The sequence below is a fragment of the Cavia porcellus genome, unplaced genomic scaffold, assembly GCF_034190915.1.
Source record: "Cavia porcellus strain 051 isolate PalLab524CR breed Dunkin Hartley unplaced genomic scaffold, mCavPor4.1 scaffold_4, whole genome shotgun sequence".
Lineage (NCBI taxonomy): Eukaryota > Metazoa > Chordata > Mammalia > Rodentia > Caviidae > Cavia > Cavia porcellus.
This window is the reverse complement of record NW_026947487.1, coordinates 7,353,155-7,376,086: the sequence shown is the minus strand read 5'-3', so window position 1 is coordinate 7,376,086 and position 22,932 is coordinate 7,353,155. Positions and strand designations below refer to the sequence as shown.

The 22,932-nt window shown below is 44.1% G+C and overlaps 1 pseudogene; it reads left to right on the top strand.

Moving 5' to 3' along the window:
- Positions 1-21,581, top strand: part of LOC134475645 (F-box/LRR-repeat protein 17-like) — an 80,153-nt pseudogene extending 58,572 nt beyond the window's left edge.
- Positions 21,582-22,932: the final 1,351 nt, after the last annotated feature.

The following is a 22,932-nucleotide window of genomic DNA, read 5'->3' as shown; positions in this document are numbered from 1 at the left end:
TCTGTTGCACAGGGACCGGAGCTGTCACTCTGGTGTGCTGTCTGGACCTGCAGACCCCAGCAAAGGCATCTGGGCTCTTACACACACACAGCCCTTTGCTTCGTGCTGCTGAGCTGCTTGCCCAGCTGTCTCCAGTTCCCTGCAGCACCAGCTCTGCAAAAGGATCTCTTCAAGCCTCTCTGGGCGGGGAGAGGGGCAGGGAGCTCACAGCCATCAGCAGCTCCTGCTTGGCAGGGAGCAGAAAAGGTAGAGGCTGAGTGCCTGCCGCTGGCCCAGCATCTCTAACAGCTGCAGGGGAACTGTTGGGGGGATGGGTCCACAGCACAGCAGGGGCAAGAAGCCTTCCTGGTGTGAGACCCTTGCCAGCTCAGCTTTCAGTGGCCAGGGCCTGGGCAGGCCCAGAGCATAAGCAGTGGGGGCGCAAAGCGCTGTGAGCCCTGGGAGGCTCAGCCTGGAGAGAGGGCGGGGCTCCCTGGTGGGCACCGTGTGGGGGTTGGGGGCTGAGAGCGGGCCCTGCCTTTTAGAGACAGCGTTTGTTCCCATTAAAAGTGACAAGCTCAGTAGAATCAAGTTTACCTTATTATGTTCATTAAAAATGTGGACGTTTTTATAAAAAGAAAAAAAAATTGGCCAACAGGGCAAACCCATGTTTTCCATATCAGGAAAAATTATCCTTGCTAAGTGGAGCGAGGAGGCAGCCTCTTGCTGCAGAGCTAAGGGGTGGGGTGTTTATGCTAGCAATGCTTTCAATAGGCTCAGGACAAAGTCCTGCCTGAGTCCTGCCCCCCTCACAGCTCAGGGCAGAGCCCCAAGGAGATGCGAGCTCCAGCTCCCCAGAGCAGCTCTTCCCTAGACTCAGCTCCAGTGCTCACTCTGGGCTTGTCTCAGAGACTCCAAGGGTGAGCACCTAGAATGTGCGCCCCGAAACTGTCACATACTGAGTTGTCACAGTGCCAAGGGGACTTTACTTTCGTGTTGTCTGGTTTCCTCTTTTTTCACTGTAAGGGTTTTTTCAAAGTTGCTGTACACGAAGCGCAAAGGTCATCTGCAGCCGGCTCCCGTTTCCGGCCCTCCTCGCTGGCCCGTGCTGTGGAGGACACCAGACAAGTACCCGGGAGACCCCTTGCCCAGAAGTAACACGGGGGTGGGGGGGGAGGTGCTTGTGGGCTCACAGGTGGCTGAAGGACAGTGTGTCCTCTGGGGTGAGTGGGGTGAGCGGCCATGGAGAGAGGACAGCAGTGAGCCTTTGTGATTATTAGAGGTGAAAGACAGGGATGCAGGAAACTGAGTATGTCATTTCATTCACCTGCATTGGGTGTAGAAAATAGGAAACACAGTCCAGTTATCACCTTCCTGCTGGAGCCCAGGATTGGCTGACAGATAATCAAGATTTTTAGGCTAAACTGGGACTCCACTGAAACCACTGTGGCAGGCAAGGCTGAAGCAAGCAGTGACAACTTTATTGAGCCGCAAATGTGGTCAGGCCAGGGGCGCAAAGAACATTGGCCCTGAGAGGTGAGGGCATGTTGTATAGGGGTGATAAGATACAGGTGGGAGGCATTGTTGAGGGGGGTACACAGTTCTGGGTCTCTGATTAGGGGGTGTAAGGTCCATTATGATAGGGCTGTGCTGGGTACAGGGGGTGCTGGAAGGCACTACCTGTCTCTTGTGGTTTTGAGGAGAATCAGCTCTCTGTAGGGGAGGCTGCCAGCTGGTGGAGCTGCAGGAGGAAGCTGCTGGCTTCCTGATTCTCACTGCACTCTCAAACTTGAAGAACCAGTTTGTGGGGGGGTGGGGGGGGTTCCTGACTCCTAGGTGGATGGGATCTAGTTCAGAGACTCAATCTCCCTGTCTGCTGGGCTATAGAGAGAGCTAGGGATGTAGTTTCTCAAGGCTTCTTCAGTGTGACTGAAGGCTGTGTGGGCAACACACAGGAAAATGGCTGGGCGCTCTGCTGGACTGGAGGCTGTTGGCTGCTGTGGTGGGCAGGATCTTGGCCTGGATCAGCATGGATTTCCTGTGGGACAGCAGTGGAGTGGGTCATTGGGAGGAGTTGTGTGTCTGCCGTGGGTCAGCCTTGTCCTTGGATGAAGTCTGTTATAAATCTCTTTGGCAAGGCCCAGCAAATAACAGTGCAGTTACTGAGATTGATAGAACTGTGGAGGAGAGGAAGAGGAGGAGGACCGGCGGCAGCTGAAAAGATAAGAAGTATGAAAAATAAATAAACCTTTATTTTGGGAATGCTGGGAGAGACATCCCCGACCCCCTGGGGCGTGGCATCTCCACCCCAGGGCCGGGGATCTCTCCGTGGAACACGTGGAGTGAGGCACATAAGTAGCCTTGGCCTGGGGTGGAACCTAAGGGAGCATTAGAGATGCACAATTATTTCATTGGCACACGTTTGGTGCCAGGGGCAGGTTCTGAAAGGTGGGGTATATAGGGTTATAGGTAAATGTCTAGGGACGGGGGAGGCAGGAGCTCCCTAATTTTGGCTGAGGCTTTTTCTGGCTACAGTGTCTGGTCTGGGTCAGCAACCCTTTCATGTCCCGTCTTACGATTATTAGGAAAAGGGGTGAAGATTTTTCTCTTTAACTACTTCCTGCTGGCTGAGGGTGCTGTACTGGGGTCTAGGGGAGTTGACAGGATGACGGTTGATGTCTAGGTAGAAGCTGGTGCCAGGAGTTTTAGCCAGGACAACTTCACTGGTGAATGCACGTATGTTAGACTGAAAAAACAAAGAGACAAGATGTTATGAGGAGACATGGCACTGTCATATTTAAGGACCCAAGTGAGGGTTATTCTATCAGGATGTTATTCTATCAGGATGACGTTGAGGTAGGAACATTTTTATGGCAAGGCAGAATTCTGAAAAACTAAACATGGGATTAGGAGGAGTGAAGTTATGAGAGGTGCTTATTCCCCAATATGAAAGCATAAAAGTTAAAAGGTAGGTAGGTAAGGCTTGTCTCTGGTATAGATGACATTGGAGTCTGTAGGCAATCCTGTTAAAGAGTCCTGCTGTAAAAATGATCATTAATAGAATGTAAGAAATTAAGAACCAAAGTGGATAACAAAACATGAAAACCTGTGAGTCGTAAGGCAGAGATCAGTACCAAAAGGATGGTTAGATCTAGGGCCTGAGTGATGTGAAACCAGGATGGCAGTCTAGCAACTTTGATTGCTGTTGAGGTTACCAAGAATATCAGGTATGGGTCCCTGTGACCTAGTTGTAGTCCTCGTAATGGTTTTGTTGTAACAGAACTTTAGCAAGTATATCAGCAGTTTCCCTGGTTGTGAGAAAGGCTTTTATGTATCCTGAAAAAGTATAAACAAAGTGAGAACACAAAATGTATCTGTCAGCCTGTATAAAAGGGAATAAAAGCATTTTAAGATTTAGGACTGGGACCTGCACAAAAATAGGCCCTGTTTGTAACTGGCATAGGTTGACCTTTAATACTCCGTGAGACATTGAGGATTTATTAGCCTGAAAACTCAGTATGAACTCTGTATATGTGGCCTCTTATGTCCACAAATATAGAGAATGTCTTACCTTGAGAGTTTTAATGTGACTTGGACTCTGAGACAGACACCCACAAAGGTGGTTGTCGTTGGCCCTTAGCCCCTGTCCGTCTCAGGCAGCAATTTTTGTCAGTGACGAATCTGGCAGTGACCTGTGAGGGCTAGAAGTTAGGATGGCCCAGCCACTCTCTGGTGGCCAGGATAGCCCAACAGCCCTGGAGTAAGGTCTCAAAGAATGCCAGGATGGGGCATTTTGTTGTCTAATGTCTTCTGCTGCATTTGAGCGTGGCCCATGGCGGGGTGGAAGGTAGCTTTACCTTGTGTAGATTTGTCTGTCTCAGAACTGCAAGTGTTATTTAAAATATGAAAAACCATATCAAGGTCTCTGTGGAGCTTGAAGGTCAAGTTTTGCCTTGTTTGAGATCTGGACTATAGTAAAAGCTATCTGTAGAATTAAGTAAGTATGTAGGAGCGTAATATTGGCATTTAAGATTATAAAGCATGCTTTATCTGGATGTTATATCAGTTTTATAGGGTGCCACGTGGAATTAACAAAAAAGGCTTTAATGGAAACATTTTGTAATAAAGGTTTATCTTATAAATAATCTTATAAATAAATTTATATAACCCAGTTGTTAAACAGGAGATGGGTGACAACACAGTACCGTAGGAGCAATGAATTTAACAGAGAACATTACTGGTGGTGGACAACATTAGAATTTTTTAACAAAACGCTTGTCTTGGAACAGAGCTAGTGGTTTCCAGCAAAAAGGAATTGATAAATATCTCTTAATTTTAGTGGTCAAAACAGGAGATTAGTGTAAACTTTGATTGATAAACAAGGCTGTTAAAATTATCAGGTGGCCAGTAACCTTGAATAACTGGTAGAAAAATTGTAAGAAAAAAATAGCCTCTCTTGAGTGGAACTGAATTGTAAAAAAAAAAATGTTTGAGCAGAGCTGCGAGACGTTGGAAACATGCAGTGGTTAAGGCAGCTTGAAACTCTGAGATAGACAGATCGCGCCTCTAGGGAGAGAGCATAGTTGTGCTTGGGGCGGGGTGAGTGTCGCCACACATGGAGCATGCAAAGTGGGCGGGGTGAGGGCTGGGATATAGCGCAGGGGCGGGCAGAGATCCCACCTAGAAGCTGCTATGATGGCGCTAGGACGGCACAGGGAAATAAGTATTTTAGCTGTGATGGTGCATGGGGGGGGTAGGGCTTGGAGGCCTGCAGTGGTGGCGAGAGGTGGCGGCTGCTGCCCGGCACCACTGAGGGTGCCGGCAGCGCGTGTCTGGCGCTGCGGAGGGACACCGGCAGCGTGCCTGGCGCAAAGGGCTGCAGGGGCAGGGGCAGGAACGGCGGCAGTGGTGGGGCTGGGAGGCATGATGTGACATAGCCTGTGGCCAAGTGTGGCTCCGCTCTCAGAGGTGCACGACCAGCAGCCGGCGAACGGCAACCTGTAGGAGCCGCGCGCTCGCAAGGGAAGCGTGGTCCAGGACGCAGCGCCAAAAGCTGAACCCATGGTGTGGACAGTCTCACGCATATCTCTCAGCGGCGGAATGGGCCAGCACCAGCACGAATGAGCCGGCGCGGTGTGGAATGGGTTGGATGTGGAACTGAAACTGTGGGACCCACAGAATTGGAATGCGATGTGAGAGCGAAAAGAAAAAAAGCTGTTTAAAATCTAAAGCAGTTTTATGTGAATCTCTTATCGTCTGGTCTCATTTTAATCTCAGCGGCGGGGGATGGGTTGGCGCGCATGGGAAACAAAAGGAAGCTGGCAGCGCAGTGGGGGGGAGAGAAAGCGCGCACTGAGAAACAGAGATGCTGGCAGTGCGGATGGGGGGAGGATTAGCGGGAGAAAAGGAGGCACTGAGAAAAACTCCGAAAGGCTGTAAGGGAAGAGGCTGTTATCTCTTTAAGTGCGGGGAGAGGGAGAGATCCTGGAGGAGACAAAGGGTCAGGGAAGCTGGCGGGAAAGGGGCACATTCCCAAAACAAAGATAAGAGAGTTTTGCAAGCTTGTCCGCAGTGTGATAAGCCATAAGTAGGTATGGTTTCTGAGGGGGGACAGGAAGAAGTCCCTGAGATAAAATCTGGTGTGGGGTCCAGCCCATGGAGCTTACAATCAGATGAGGCAACGGACCATGGTCGCTCAGGATTTAGAGTCGTCACACTGTACCCCAGACCGACGGATTGGCTATATGGCTCCAAACTCTTAATAATCGGCCATCACCAATATTAAGAGTGGACTTTGTGTGGGCTGAGTAACCACTCTGCTGTGAGAAGTTAAAAGGCTCAAAAGTGAGTGTCTTCTCAGTGTGGGCTATCCAGAGTGGACATCGGTTTACCCAGAAAGCCCCAAAAACTCTGGAAAAATGTGAGGGCCTAGGTTTGGGCTGTCTAAAAGACGTGAACGGGTCACAAACCCATGCAAAGAGGGGAGAAAATCCACATGAGCCTGGCTCAGTGGCTATCCCCGGGGAGCTGCTCACCTGTGGTAAATTGGTGGGTGTTGTTTGAGAACCAGCAGCCAAGTTTACAATTCCTGAGTGTAGAAGTGAGGAATTATAGGATGTAGTCCGGTGGGTCCTGAACAGAAGGGGACTCAAAACTGGGAACCAGCCTCAGGAGTCTCTCGCCTGCTGTTCCCGGTCATGGCACCATCTGATAGAACTGTGGAGGAGAGGAAGAGGAGGAGGACCAGCGGCGGCTGAAAAGAAGTATGAAATATAAATAACCTTTATTTTGGGAATGCAGGGAGAGACACCCCCGACCCCCTGGGGTGTGGCATCTCTACCTCGGGGCCGGGGATCTCTCCGTGGAACATGTGGAGTGAGGCACATAAGTAGCCTTGGCCTTGGGTGGAACCTAAGGGAGCATTAGAGATGCACAGGTATTTCATTGGCACACATTTGGCGCCAGGGGCAGGTTCTGAAGGGTGGGGTGTATAGGGTTATAGGTAAATGTCTAGGGGCGGGGGAGGCAGGAGCTCCCTAATTTTGGCTGAGGCTTTTTCTGGCTACAGTGTCCGGTCTGGGTCAGCAACCCTTTCAGAGATCAGAGGCCCAGGAAAGGTGAGCAATCAGGACTTACCCCCATTTGGAAGATGTCTCCTCCCCATCCTGAGAAAGGTGTTTATGAGACTAGGAGATACCTAATTTTTAAATTTTTGGCGTGTTTGTGAAGCTGATTTGCTAGTCTTGGGCAGGTGTGAATCCTTATGGCTGGTGAGTGGGGTAAGGAGCAGGATGGAGGGATCCCTGGATGGGGGACCCAGTGGCAGATTGAACAGTATGTGGTGATCTGTCTGATAGCTGTCCTCCAGGAGGGAGCTGAAATGAGGGGTTTGTAGCCTCTATGAAAGCTGTGCTAGAAAGAAGAAACACCTTGGTGAGTTTGGGAGGTGGAGAGGAGATAGCTCCCTTGGTCAAGAAACCATCCCTCTGAAGTGGACTGTGGCTGTACTGCTAGCTGTTCTTCTGTGGTATAATGGGTGTGAAGCCTACAGAGGAGCAGTATTGGCCCTGAGAGGCAGTGGAGACTTTGTAGGAGGCAGTGGTCCTCTTTGCTGTCTAATCTGCAAAGGAGTTTCCTGGCCTTACATGCGATGTGAGTGTTTGATATCCCGTGTAGTGAGTGATCCCTGCCTGAGTGGGCAGAAGCGCTGCCCCTAGGAGTGTCTTTATCAGGTTGGAATTGACCACAGAGAGTCCCCAGTGTGAAAAATCCCCTTTCTGTCCTGATTGCTGCATGGTTGTGGAGGATGTTGAGAGCATACTCTGAGTCTGTGTAAATGTTTATTGCTGTTCCCTTTCCAGGGTGAGAGCTCTGGTCAGGGCTGAGTTCATCCTGCTGTGAGGTGGTCCTGGGGGGAGAGCTTGAGCTCTGATTACTGGGTTGGTTGTGACTATTGTGTCTTCTGTTTTCATTGTCCATGTAGTTGAGGCCTTGCTGGAGTTGCAGTCTCTGAGCCATATGTGCTGTGGCTTAGGTATAGGAAGGCCTGAAATGTGGGAAAGCTTGGTGTGTAACTGCAGGAGGGAGGGGCAGTCATGTTACCAGGAGAGTTGGAGTTTCTATCTGTTGTTTGCAGTGAAATTAGGGCATCTGCTGGGATGGAGAGTAGGCCTGGGGCTAAGGTAATGGTGAGGGTCTCACATATGAAAGGATGGAGTTGTGTGAGTCATGGGGCAGGCAGTATGTGGGGGACATGTGAGGAGCTGAAGAGAACTCACATATCAAGAAGGGAGTACAAGGTCATCAGATCAAGGGGGAGGGTGATTTTTAGAGCTTCTAGAGCGTAAGTACAGTGGCCAGGAGGGCCATCATTTGATGGTGGGCAGCATCATATCAGTTATTATAGACCTTGAACGCCTGGGAGATTACTTCCTCTTTGGAGAATTTAAGGGTCAGTGTCGATTATTTGGAGATTTTTTTCCCAAATGTCAGGGCCTGATTTGGTGATCAAATGTATTTTGAGAATTAATTGTCCCTCTGGGCTTTCTGAATTGAGAGTAGTATACTTTGTCAGGGTGTTGTCAGCTGGCACATAAATGTAGCTGGATTTTTATCTTTTACTGGGGGAAGGGTACCGGGAATCAAACTCATAACTTTGCACTAGCTAGGCAGGTGCTTGTGGCACTGAGCTAAATCCTGGGCGCTGGATTGTTAGTTTTATTCTAGGTGTTATGATTTGTGTCTGGTTGTCCCCCTCAAGCCTCCTGCAGTCACAGAGGTGCCTGAATCCAGCATTTATAATTGTTTCATTGTCTAGCCCTGCCATTGGTGATATGAGGGCTGCACCTGCCCAGGGACAGGTGGTCAGTGCACAGTATCAGGGAGGGAAGGAGGTGTGTTCTTCCCTTTTGCTCTTTTGTTCTCGTCCCTTGTGACTACCATAAATGGTTACCTCTCATCCACGCTACCCTGCCTTAGAGTCAGCTGAGTATAGACTGAGACCTCCACAAACAGTAAGCTAAGTAAACCTTTCCTTCCTTAATTTTGGGCATCAGGTATTTTGTCTCAGCAGGACAGAAAAGTAACCAAGACACTGAGCAGTTTTAAGTCAGTCATCATCAACTGATTTCCGGGCTGGTGTTTTGAGTCCCTCAGCGAGGCGAACAGTCACGTATTTGTGTATCCTTTCTGAGGCACAAGGAGGAAGCAGTGGTGGTAGGGAAATAAGTCCTCACCCCTGCTAGGGTGAGGACTGTGGACGGGGAGACCAAAACAGACATATCTGAGATTGGGTGACCATCAAGGATCCTGGCTCCTGGCTGGGGGTGAGTATGACTAGCCCTTGGTTTTCTGCAGCATGACTCTGGCTGATCTCGAGAGTCAGTAAGGGTGGAGAAGGGAAACAAGACACCATCGAGGGGAGGGAGTAGTGTCACTTACCCAACCTGAGGGAGGATCATGACCGGCAGCAAGTGGAGGCGAGGGGACACCTAGAGATCCAATGCTGATGCTGGGCTCAGGTTTGCAGGAGGGGAGGTTGGACCCTTGGGGCAGGAAACCTCCCTGCCCTCCTCACACGAGGCAACAGATGGCAGGCTGAACCAGGGCATGACCTAGGCCACTGACACAGGCAACTTCAAAGCAAACAGCAATGACTATTACAGACTGGGTGTGGTTAGGCCTACTGAGAAAAGACCATTGGCCTCAAGCCATGGGTGAGGGCATGTTTTGTCGAGATGATAAGACACAGGTGGGAGGCTTTGCTGAGGTGGGTACACAATTCTGGGTCTCCTGAGTAGAGGGTCTAAGCCTAGGTGATAGACAGGACAGTGTTGGGTACAGGGGGTGCTGGCAGGCACCACATGTCTCTTGTGGTTTTAGGGGAATCACCTCTCTGCAGGTTGAGCTGTAGGGGAGGCTGCAAGCTGGTGGAGCTGCATGGGGAAGCTACTGGCTTCCTGCTTTCCTTTGCACTCCTCCAGGTGTCAATAACAGATCTGCTAGGGGCGTTTTTCCCTCCTAGTTAGGTGGGGGTCTAGATCAGAGCCCTGACAGTTCCATTCATGCAGTGATGAAGAGAGCCATTTCTGTGCCCCAGTCCCTTTTCTGTGAAGCCCACACTTGTTTGAATGATTCTGCAGAAGGTGCTGCTCTCCTTCTGGGCTTCTGCAGGGGAAAAGAGGGAAATGGTGTCTATGGATCAATGTAACTTGATTGACTAGGGACCTAGAGGACCCCTGCTATCTTCACAACTAAAATAAATGACTCATATTTGTAAATATCACATTGTCTCTCTAGTGTAAAAGTAATAAAAACTGAAGGAGTAATAAAATACAAAATGTATAATAGATACTGTAAAAAGGAAAGGGAAGGAAACTGCTCTAAAGGGTATAACTGTACATACATTTAAGTGTGTTAGATATGACCATATTACTGAGTGTTTGTTGGATCATTGAACAGAATGGTCTGCACTGTCATTGTTTGATTGTCCACTTTGTATACTTTGATTTTGTAACTTGAACAACTATTTCTAAGATGACAAAATGTAATTTATCAACTACTGATTTCTAAGTGTTAAGCGTTATTTGAAATTCTATTATTCTACCCTTTTTTCTGTTTTGCTTTTTTCTTTAAATAAAAAAATTGAGCATATAGCACAAATATGATTCACTGTATTTAGCTGTGTTTATCCTGAAAATCAAGAATAAGAAAGCTCATTTTTCTAGAGAGAAAATGCCTCCAAAGTGAGCAGAGGAGAGGTGGATTAGAAACCAGCCATTTTGGATTGGGACAACAGGAATCAATGCTTGAGAACATCACAAGAACAAGGAAGGATCCACCCTATGCCAGCTCAAACTTACAAAGGTGAAAGAATTTTCTTGAGAAGAGAGACCCAGAGCACCCCTTTGGAGAAGGAGAATGGCTGGTGAATTCCCAGGTATTTGGTAAACCTGCTGGGCCTATAGGACTGAGAGCCCAATACATCTGAATTGCATGAAGATGTGGCTGCTGCTGGAGATGATAGCAGACCCTGGCATTACCAAAATGTGTGGGTTTCACAGGCAGACATCATGCAAGAGCTACTGCCTCAGAGAGGCTTCCTCCAGGCTTCAGAAGAAGGTTTTGGAGTCCAGGCAGGCTGCCCCGATAGTGCAGGCATGAAACTGCACAAAGTGGGAGAAGCCAGGAACACGAAACATCTGAGGAAAACTGCAATTGAACAAAACAGGCCCAGGAGAGATGCAGTGAGATCTGCAGTCACCAGCAATGTCCCAGGGCTGGGGCTCCCACATACCCTTTGGAGTTTACATCACAATATGACAACTTGCCTCAGTGCTGGGAATGGACCTACAGGGTTTATCTGCCTGGCTGGGTTTTGCTCTTCCTGTGGTTCCATTGCTTTCTCTATTCCTGTTTCACCCTCTTGAAATGAGAATGTTTATTCTGTGCCATTGTACAGGAATATTATCTTTTTTTAAATTTAAAAGGAAAAAAAACCCCAAAATCATGATACAAAATTTCAAAATAATTGAAATAGATTATAAACAATATAACAGGGATTAATATTAGTTAGTATATTGCATACAGTTATCTTCAGATTGGTTGCTCAGGTTAGGAGATTTAGTCATCAAAAAATGGCCAAACACTAAAAGCACAAGCCATTTTTTTTCAACAAACAGAGACTAGTAGTGAAATTATCTATCATATATATGAAAGAAATATATATGATATATATATTATATATATATATATATCATATATATATACTTTCTTTTTTCTCTCATCTCAAGTGTTTGTCCCTTTTGAGCAGTTTCTTTCACTTTCACAGTATCTATTGTACATTTTGGATTCTGTTTAACTTTCTTTGTGATATTTATAAAGGCTCACAGGTGAGTTTGTTTTGGCCTCAGACTCTTCAGCGTTGCTGGAAATGTTCAGATTTTTCAGACTCTTAGAAATGAAATTAATGTATTTGTGTATCATCACAATCAGAAGTGTTTTGCATTTCATTACATGCAGGAATCTTCTGGTAACAGTGGTGGAGTATGGTGAACAGTGGTGGAGTATGGTGTTTATATCTAGACATTCCCCAAAAGCTCATGCATTTACAGGTGGAGATTATACTGACTTCTTGTAAGGAGACGGGGTCTTGTGAGGAATGAATTACCTTGTTGAGACCTCAAAAATTAGGACTCTAGAGGCAGTGAAAACAAGGATTTACTCCATATTCTTGCAAGAATGGTGTCTGCACACAGACAGGTGCATCCAGGTGAGAAGCTGTGAACTTTCACTCCTGACTCTCAGGCATCCTCCCTGATTTCCAAGGCCTGGGATCCAGGTTGCTGTGCATCCTGAGCATGTGTCTTGGCCCATGTCTGTTGTTTCCTCTCCCATTTCCCATTTTCCTATTCCTTTGTCTGCATTCCTTTCTGGGGTTATTTATGGGGTTTGAGTTCTCCAGACTATAATTCTGGAAAGCTTGCTGAGGAATTATCTCTATACTAGGACCTTATCTCTGGTGTGACTCTTTAACAACCTGTGTGTCTCTGTCTGCTATTTGACCAACCTAGTTTTGTGCATAAGAGCTTCTTGGAGCAGCTAATCAAATATGAACAAGTTCAAGTATTTTTATTTCTTGCATTCTGCTACAGGTTGTCCCTAGGACGTGGAGTGGAAGGATGTTTCTCTTCCATCTCCTCCTGTCACTTGCAGTTGCTTTGTGCTTCCTGGATGTCCTGCCCTGAGCAGCTCTCCTCTGCTGTGCATCTTTTTTTTTTTCTTTTCTTTTTTAAAAATTTTATTTAAAAGGAAAAAGAGAAAAACACAAAACAAAACAAAGCGGTGTAAGGGTACAAGTAATACAGAACTACAAAAACAAAAACAAACAAAAAAACCAGTAAGAAATCACCAGTTAATAGATTACATATTATCATCTTAGAGATAGTTGCTCAAATAACAGTATCAAAGCATACAAAGTGGACATTCAAACAGTGAGACTGCAAACAGTTGTGTTCAATGATCCAACCAAAAACATTAATATGGTCAGCTATTTAACACTCCTAAACACACTTGCTGTTGTATCCTCTAGAGCTCTTTTTTTCCCTTCTATTTTTTACAACAAAATCCACACATTTTGGGTTTTATTACTCCTTAGTTCTTACTAACTTTTTTTGGGGGGGGGAGAATAAAGTCAAATATGGCAAACAAAGCTGTCAGTCAAAACCAAGGATAGACATAGCACATGATGTAAAACAATACAAGGTTATCAACAATGACATAGCACATGATGTAAAACAGAATACAAGGTTATCAACAATGGTTATCAACAATGTCTCTTGTTTCCTTAAAAAGATTGTCTATCTCATTAGATATTATAAAGTTGAACAAAACAGTAGAGAACAAGACCAATAAAACTTAAGCATTGTAAACATTACAGGACTTCCAAAGGAGACAATAGTCAAACCAGAATGGGCATCTTAGTGAATCTTATTGCCTTCAAAGTAGTTGCCTGTACCCTCAAACTTGATACTATCATACAGAATGGAACAGAGTCTAATCAGTCAAAACAAGATAGTGGGAGTATTATAGGACTTCAAAACAAGTTAATAGGAAATCAAAAAAAGTTACTATTATATATCCTGCTAATTTTTAAAAATTTTCCCCTTAATTAAAAAAACCATAAAAAATAACTAAATAATTTTTTTAATGAATAAGGGAGAGATTGAGATAGAAGAGGACATAACAATATAACAATACAGGTGAAAGCATGACTGTTTCAGCAACCTAGTGCTTCACCACCAAATAACCCGACTTACTAGTAGTTACCATAGTGTCTGTCTTTTTCCTTGAAATATTTGAATAAAACTTCATATACTATAGCTACAAATATGTCCATATCAAGAAGCCCAGAATAAAGCCTTTGCAATTGATAAGTGAAAACTTTATAAGGCTTCAAGGCCACATGATGGTGAATCATGATTACCACATATTTTTATATATTTGAATCATTACTTACATTAGGGAAACTATTCGGTATTGCGAGATTGATTTATTTCACTTATGAGTATGGTCTCAAGCTGCGCCCATTTATTGATAAATATCTCAATGTGATCCTTCTTTATAGCTGAGTAATACTCCATTGTACAGAAATACCACATCTTTTTTATCCATTCCTCAGTTGATGGACACATGGGTTGTTTCCAAGATCTGGCGATTACAAATTGTGCTGCTATAAACATAGGTGCACATATATCACTGTGGTGTGATGCTTTCACTTCTTCTGGGAATATGCCTAGAAGTGGAACAGCTAGAATAAATGGGACTTCCAGTCCCAGCTTTTTGAGAAATCTCCAGACTGACCTCCACAAAGGCTGCACCAGTCTACACTCCCACCAACAGTATAGGAGAGTTCCTTTTTCCCCACAGCCTCTCCAGCATTTGTTGTTGTTGGTTTTCTTGATCCTGGCCATTCTTTCAGGAGTGAGATGGTATCTCAGTGTGGTTTTAATTTGCATTTCTCTAATGACCAATGATGATGAACATTTTTTCATGTGTTTATTTGCCATTTGTATTTCTTCATCTGAGAATTGCGTATTCTTCTCAGATGCCCATTTTTGGATTGGATCTTTCAATTTTGAGGGTCTGAGTTTTTTAAAATTCTTTATCTGTTTTAGACAAGAGTCCCTTGTCTGCGAGAGAGTTCACCAAAATCTTTCCCAGTTTGTGGTTTTGTTTTGACTACGCTGGAGATTTGTTTCGACATGCAGAAACTTTTTAATAAGAAGTGGTCCCAGTTACTGATTCTGGGAAGTATTTCCCATGTGGTTTGAGCCCTGTTCATGAATTCTCTACCTACTCCTATGTCTTCAAGGTTTCTACCCAATTTGTCTTCCAATAGATTCAGTGTTTTTTTTAATATTCAGATCTTTGACCCATTTAGATTTTAATTTGGTACATGGTGATAGACATAGGTCTAGCTTTAGTTTTCGGCAAATGGAGAGCCAGTTTTTCCAGCACCATTTATTAAAGAGACTCATTCTTCCAGTGAACCTGCTTGGCTCCTTTATCAAAGATAAGGTGGTTGGGTGTGTTTGTAGTTGTGGTTGTATCTTCTAATCTGTTCCATTGATCTTCAGCTCTGTTTTGATTCCAATTCCATGTTGCTTTGTAGTATAACTAAGTCAGGGATTGTAATGCCTCCTGCCTTGCCTTTGCTGCTTAGAATTGCGTTTGCTATTTTAGGTCTCTTCTGGTTCCAGATGAATTTTAGGAGTGATTTCTCTAGATCTATAAGATATGTTGATGATATTTTTATTGGGATTGCATTGAATCTGTATAACAGTTTTGGGAGAATGGCCATTTTCACAATGTTTGTTCTTCCTGTCCATGAGCAAGGGATGTTTTTCCATTTTCTGAGATCATCTTCAATTTCTTTTTTCTTCTTTTGTAAGAGTAATTCCTAAATATTTCATTTTTTTTTGCTTGCTAATGTGAAGAGTGTGGTTTTTCTTATTTCCCTCTATGTGATTTTCTTGTTAGTGTATAGGAATGCTATTGATTTCTGAGTATTGATTTTGTATCCAGCTACATTACTAAATTTATTTATTTTCTGTAAGAGTCTTTCACTGGAGTTTAGGGGTCTTCTATGTAGAGTATCATGTCATCTGCAAACAATGATAACGTAACTTCTTCTTTTCCTATCTTTACCCCTTTTATTTCTCTCTCTTGCTTAATTGCCCTGGCTAGTACTTCTAGTACTATATTAAAAAGGAGTGGTGATAAAGGACATCCTTGTCTTGCGCCTGATTTTAAAGTAAAGGCTTTCAATTTTTGGCCATTTAGTATGATGCTGGCTGTTGGTTTGTCATAAATGGCCTTTATGATATTGAGATCATCTATTCCACTTTTCCGTAAAGTTCTTATCATGAATAAATGTTGGACCTTATCGAAGGCTTTTTCTGCATCTATAGAAATGACCATGTGATTCTTACTTTTGGCTTTATTGATATGGTGGATTACATTTATTGATTTATGTATGTTGAACCATCCTTGCATTCCTGGGATGAATCCCACTTGTGCATGATGTACAATCTTCTTGATGATTTGCTGCATCCTATTTGCCAATATTTTATTGAGGATTTTTGCATCTGTGTTCATTAGGGAGATCGGTCTATAATTCTCTTTTTTAGTTGGGTCTTTCTCAGGTTTTGGTACTAGAGTAATATTTGCTTCCAAGAATGACTTAGGAAGGATTGCTTCCCTTTCAATTTCATTGACTAGTTTGAGGAGTGTTGGCATTAGGTCTTCTTTGTATTTCTTGTAGAATTCTGCAGTGAATCCATCTGGGCCTGGGCTCTTCTTTGTAGGTAAGGACTTAATTACATTTTCAGTTTCATTAACAGAGATTGGGTTATTCAACAGTTTTACATCCTCTTGATCTAGCTTTGGTACTTCATATGTTTCTAAGAATCTGTCTATTTCTTCTGTGTTATCAAACGTTTGAGAGTAGAGTTTTTCGAAATAGGTGTTGATGATCTTCTGTATTTCTATTGGGTCTGTAGTGATTTCACCTTTTTCATGTCTTATTGCATGAATTTGAGCTTTTTCTTCCCTTTTAAAAATAAGGTTGGCTAGGGGCTTATTGATTTTATTTATTCTTTTAAAGAACCAACTCTTTGATTCATTGATTCTTTGGATTGTTTTCTTAGTCTCAATTGCATTGATTTCTGCTCTGAATTTTATAATTTCCTCCCTTCTTTTGGCTTTGGTCTTGACTTGCTCTTCTTTTTCTAGCTGTTTGAGGTGTAGCATCAAGTTATTTATTTGTATTCGTTCTGATTTCCTGATGTGGGAACTCAGTGCAGTAAATTTTCCTCTGAGGACGGCTTTCATTGCATCCCACAAATTCCCGTAAGTTGTATCTGCATTTTCATTTTCTTTTAGGTATTGTTTAATTTCTTCTTTAGTTTCTTCTGTGACCCACTGATTACTCAAGAGTGTGTTATTCAGCTTCCATGTGTTTGCGGGATTTTTGCAGTATCTTTTATCATTAATTTCTAATTTCAGAGCGCTATGATCCGATAACATGCAAGGGATGATTTCAACTCTTTTCCATTTGTTTAAATATGTTTATGAGCTAATATATGGTCTGTTTTAGAGAAGGATCCATGCACTGCTGAGAGGAATGTGTATTCTGATGTTGTTGGGTGGAACATTCTGTATATGTCTATCAATTCCATTTGTTCGCATGTGTGATTCAGTTCTGTTATTTCTTTGCTCATTTTCTGTCTGGTTGATCTGTCCCTTGGTGTCAGTGGTGTATTAAGGTCTCCTGTTACAATTGTGTTACTGATAATTTGAGTTTTCATTTCTGTTAATAGTTGTTTTATATAACTGGGTGCTCTGGAGTTTGGTGCATATATATTTAATATAGTTATGTCTTCCTCTTGGAGTTTTCTCCTTACGAGTATGTAGTGACCTCCTTTGTCCTTTATGGTCATTGTTGGTTTAAAGTTTATGTTGTCTGCAAACAGAATGGCTACTCCTGCCTTTTTTTTTGATTCCTGCTGCATGAAGTTTTGTTTTCCATCCTTTGACTTTCAGTCTGAGAGTATCCTTCAGGGTTAGATGGGTTTCCTGTAAACAGCATATGGTTGGATTTTGTTTCTTGATCCATTCTGCTAGTTTGTTCCTTTTGATTGGTGCATTGAGACCATTTACATTAATGATTATTACTGTTAAATGCTGGTTTATTGTTGGAATGTTATCTCTCTGCTGTTGCATCTTTATCTTTCTGTTCTATTTAATTATCTGCTTTGCTTACTGGTTTTGTCCTTTGTGTATCTAAACTGTGTTTCAATATTTTTTGCAGGGTTGGTTTGGTGTTCTTGAAGTTCTTCAGCTGTTCTTTGTCATGGAAGTATTGTATTTCACCATCAATTTTGAATGATAGTTTTGCAGGATACATCAGTCTAGATTGGAAATCATTTTGCTTTAGGATCTGGAATACTTCACTCCATGCTCTTCTTGACTTTATTTTTTGTGCTGAGAAGTCTCCTGTGATTCTGATAGGTTTTCCTTTATAAGTGATCTGTCTTTTCTCTCTGACAGCTTTTAATAATGTTTTCTTGTGTTGGATTTCTGGGATGGTGATTAGTATATGTCTGGGTGTAGTTTGGTTTTGGTTATGACTGTTTGGAGTTCTGTATGCTTCACTTATCCTGATGTCGGTTTCTGTTCTCATGCTTGGGATATTTACAGCTATTACTTCTCTAAATATCCTCTTGACATCCTTTATGTTGTCTCTTTCTTTTTCGTTAATCCCTATCATTCTTATTTTATTTTTCTTTGCATCATCTTGCAGTTGTTGAATTGTTGTTTCCTGATTCCTTGTTATTTTTAAAAGATCTTTCCTTTCCTGTTCACTAGCTGCAATCCTGTCTTCAAGGTCTGAAATTCTATCTTCACTTTCATTAAGGCGGTTTTTACAACTTTCAGTGGAGTTTTTTATTTCCTGTATATCTCTGTGCATCTGCATTATGTATTCTGTTTGTTTCTTATATTGCTCGTCTTGGGATTCTATCTTTTTGTTTAGTTCCTCCCATTTTTTATCTGTGTTTTCTTTAGATATATTCAGAATCTCTTTCATTTCTTTTATCATTTCTTCTTTTAACTGGGAGATTATTTCGAGTTTGAATTTCTTTAAAGCTTCCTGGAGTTGTTTGTTAATTTCAGGAGCTATTGTGTCCGATATTTGAGGTGAATGGCATATATTTTCTTCTATATACATTGCTCCTAGGGTTTCGTGAGATGGGCTGGAAGTTTGAGTTTGTAATTTGGTCTTTTGTTTTGTCATTTTCCTCTATTTCTGTGTTTCAAGTGTTATTGGAAAGCTTCCTCAAAGTCTGTTGAAAATCCCCTTCTGTGTTTGCAGGTACTGAGACTCTGGCACCACGTTACCCCAAGCCACTGGACCTGTAGAACCAGTGGCCCTCCTCTGCCTGTTCAGAACTCTGCAGTTCCAGATAAGCTGGGCCTGAGGGACACTGTGCGCTCACCTGCCTGTTGGAAGCTCCACAGCTCTCCAATCGCCTCCGGGAGGTGGAGTTGGATGTAGAAGCCTCACACCCACCTCTCTACTTCAATGCACCAGCAAGCCTGGAGGGACCCAAACAGTCTGGGCTTTGGGCAGAGTGCGCTGAGCACTCACCACAGGCTGCAGGGCGTCTGGAACCTGTGATGCTCCACTGCCTGCTGAGACCTCCACAGTCCTCTAGACACAGGAGAAGGCTGATGCACGTGCCCCAGATCCGCCCAGCCCCTTCTCTGCACACCTATGGCTATGTGCGGGAGTCCCAAACAGGCTGGGCTCCGGTGATAGCATGGGCCTGCCTAACGGTTGGAAGCTCTGCAGTTCTCCAAGTGCAGCCAGGATGGGGAGGCTGATGTAGAGGCCTCAGACCCACTTCTCCACTTCACTGCACCCGGAAGCCTGGAGGGTCCGAACAGTCTGGGATTTGGGCAGAGTGTGCTGAGCGTGCACCACGGGCCGCGGTGCCTCTGGAACCTGCGATCCTTCCCTGCTTGCTGAGATATCCACAGTCCTCCAGACACATGGGGAGGCTGATGCAGGTGCTTCAAAGCTGCCCAGCTCCTCTGCACACCTATGGATAGGTGCAGGAATCCCAAACAGGCTGGGCTCTGGGGATAGCGTGGGTCCGCCTACCTGTTGGAAGCTCCGCAGTTCTCCAAGTGCAGCCGGGATGGGGAGGCGGATGTAGAGGCCTCAAACCCACTTGTCTACTTCACTGCACCCGGAAGCCTCTCTGCTGTGCATCTTGCTTGAAGCCAGCAGACTATAAACTGAGTCATGTAAAAGTAGGAGTTTTGTCATAGCAACAAGGAAAGTGACTAAAACAGGAAGAATCTATCCAATGAGTAGAGATGGGCATGAAACATGAATTCTTCACAGAACAGATAATTAGAAACAAGCACACAGGTGTGTGGCATCAGAAGATAACTCACTAGTATCTAAATTAAGTCTTCAGAGTGTTCAACATTCTGTCTGTGGAAAATGAACCTAGGCCTAGGGTATTGTTCAGGGTTAAGTATGGTGCGTGAAGTTAGATGCCTTTCCTTAATACTGAAAACAGAAAGTTGGTGAGACAGGTCAGAATTTGGAAAAGAAAGTGGTAATTTCACAGTAAATGAATACAAATTAGTCTCTAGATTAAGAGCAAATTTATTGAGCTTTGATTTTTTTCTTACTAAAGATAAATACAATACACATCTAGTACTAGTCAAGGGTTAGCGTACTTATGAGGAGATTAGGTCACAGGGACCCCTTCCCTGTGGGTGAGAGTAAGGCCCTGGTGAAGCAGCTCCTCACAGCATGTGGCTTTCTCTTCTCCTCTACCACCACCATGTGCAGACACTGCACAGAGGCCCACAGAAGAGATCAAGGGTGGGAGCTTGATTTTGGACTTGTTAGTGTTCCTGACTGTAGTCAAGTAAATTCTTTTTGTTAATATAGACATTATTCACTTTCAGCAACTGTTTAAAATGGATTTAAACAGAAATTGGTACCAGGGAAGACAGTGCTATCACAGCTACTCACACATGGGATGGCAGCTCTGAAGAGGGCAACCCGCTTCATGCTGCACTGAGTGCTGCAGAATGCAGGCACATCTGAAGGAAGAGTGGAGGAGGCTCTGCTGCGGGCTCAGGAGGAGCAGAGGTGAGGAGGAAAAGCCTAAAGTTTCTTAGGGCTGATCTAACTGGTCACAAAGGGAAGGTTGACAGAAATCACATGCAAGTACGATGTATAGATAGAACTAAGAAATATCTTACTGGAAAGTATTTAATGTCACCATTCTGGCAAGGAGTAAAGAACTCACCTCCATTATGCCCTCACAGGAGGGCATAATGCAATTCACAAGAGAATTTGAGTAATGAAGCCAGAGAACTTTAGAAATAAATTTCTAAGCAGTAATGTGTTTAGGGAGCTGTGTGACTTTTCTTTACTGCTTATATGCAAGAAAGGAGTTCAAATGTAATTTGGCATTTGGAAGCAAGTAGAGGAAAAGCACATGGAAGACACAGCCTTGCCTGTGAAATACTTCAAAAGGCCTGGGACTGTGAGGAGCTCCCATCCTCACCATCACCTGAGATGTCTGATTTTCAGCTTCCAGCACATTGAGTTGCACCCAGGAGATGTCAGTGCCTGCTGAAACCCCATGCCAGATCAGGAGGACCTGGAACTGCCTGCCCTGCTCCCAATCAATGCCAATGACTGCAAGGCAACCACATGGGAGTCATGAGGACCCTGGCATTGTACTCTCCACCTTTGGTCTCTGGGTTCTCTCCATAGCACAGGGCAGCAGAGTTGACAAACAAACAACCTGCCTGATCAAAGATAGCACCTCAGAGCAGAGCTTTGCTTCAGGACTGAAATGATCATTTCCCAAAAGAGTGCAAATCATCGTAGTACAGGGACACATGCAAAACCATTTTGATAGCAATACAATGTGCAAAATATAGGTGTAGAAAATAGCATATATGTTCAGCAGGAAATAGATAAGGAAAATGCAGTGTTTAAACACAATGGAATATAGCAATGCTGTAAAAAGCATGATAGTAAACCACTGTCCTAACCTGAGTAGGAAATGTTGAGGTGATTGAGTTAGTTAGGGCTGTGTCTGGGTGCACTTACTGAAGACAGAAGACTCACCCCGAGTGATACTGGCACCACCAATAGGCTTGTAGCCTAAAGGAGTAAGCAGGAAATGAAGCAGGAAGTCTTCCTTCTCTTTGTTCAGTGGAGCTTCCGTCTGCACTTTCTCTCCTGACGTTCATCTCCTGGCTTCCAGCACAGATTCTTCAGTCTTGCACTGCACACCTTTTGGCTTCCTGATATGAACTTGGACAGGACTCAGCAGTGAGCTCCAGAACTGTGACTTTTGATTGAGTCATTCAGATCTGTGTCATGGAGAGAATTCTTGAAATTTTTCATACTTGATTTTGCTTTTGGCCATTGCAATCCCACTTGTAAATCTGTATATTTTAATTATATTAAATCTGGCTCTCTAGGGAGCACTAACTGATGTCTTAGGTAAGTGTAAAAACATAATATTAAGCGGAATCAGTTAGACACACAAGAAGAAATACCCCATATTTTTGTGCATAAGAGAAATATATGTATCATGAGCAGCTCGGGGGTCGTAGTGGCCCTGTCCCTCACAGACCTCTGTGTACAGATCCTGAGGACAGGAAAATTTCTCTGGGGAGGCCCAGGCACCTTGCAGATCTGTGCTCTGATTGCCCTGGGATGTTACAAGGACACTATACACCTGTCTACACAGTGATTCTGACTACCCCAGTAACACCACTAGTACAATGCACCCCACTGTAGCACAGGCCATCACTCCAGAAGGTACACTGAGTACAAGTCATAACATAATCATCATCAAACAACAGGTGCCCAGAGTTCAAAACTGTGGAGGCACTGCTAGGTATGCCTTGGTTTAAAACAACTGTCTGATTTAGCCTTTGACCTGAGGCTAAACCCTGCCAAGGGGCAGAGGTACTATAGTGATTCCCTCCTAGAGGAGCTTTCAGAAATGTGTGCCTGGGCCACCAAGTAAAACCAAACAAAGTCTGTCCTTGAAATGTCAAACCAGTACAGGCACCCATATGCAAAGCCTTGCATCCTGTCTCAGCCCATGAGAGTTGTTCCCAGTCAATCCCTGGGTGGTAGGAGCCCAAGCACAGCCCCAGGCTGTCTGGAAGGCTGGATATGGACTTAGAGTGCATTAAACTCAGGACTAAATGCTCTGTGGCATTTTCCTTCTTGGAATCAAACTTGCTTGGCGCATGTTGCCCTGTCACCCATTTTAATATCAATCCTTTAGGAATGATGATGTCTGTCTTATGAAAGATTCTTGCCGTAATTTACTATACAATTATGGTGGTGGTCTAACATGGCAGAAGGCCAAAGCAGGAATACTTACCACTTCTTCCTTCTTCAGCCCTGATTGCAACTCCCTTTCATGTTTGTAAGCACAGAGAATTCCAATCAATTCCTCACACATCATCAATGCTCATTTCATGTGTCACTTCCATTGGAGGTCATATAACTCTCTGCCTCTCTCAATCAGGTCGAAGGAGACAGCCCAGCCACCATGGGTTGTTTGCTCCTTTCCACATCCTCAATAAACTTGCTCTTTCCTTTTTTGTACTTTTCGCTTCTGTATTGTGCCAGAAAACTCTAACATCCTGTGCTTGTCACTGCATTGTATTTGTAAGCTAAATGTTGATTTCACAGGCTCTGGGCTGGAAGGAATATGCCTCAGGATGAATCCTGCATGGATCTCGCCCTTGCACTATGTAGTTGAGACTGTGGATCACAGATGTTTGAGCTGCTGCTGAAGTTATCTCAGATATGCTGAATGGGAA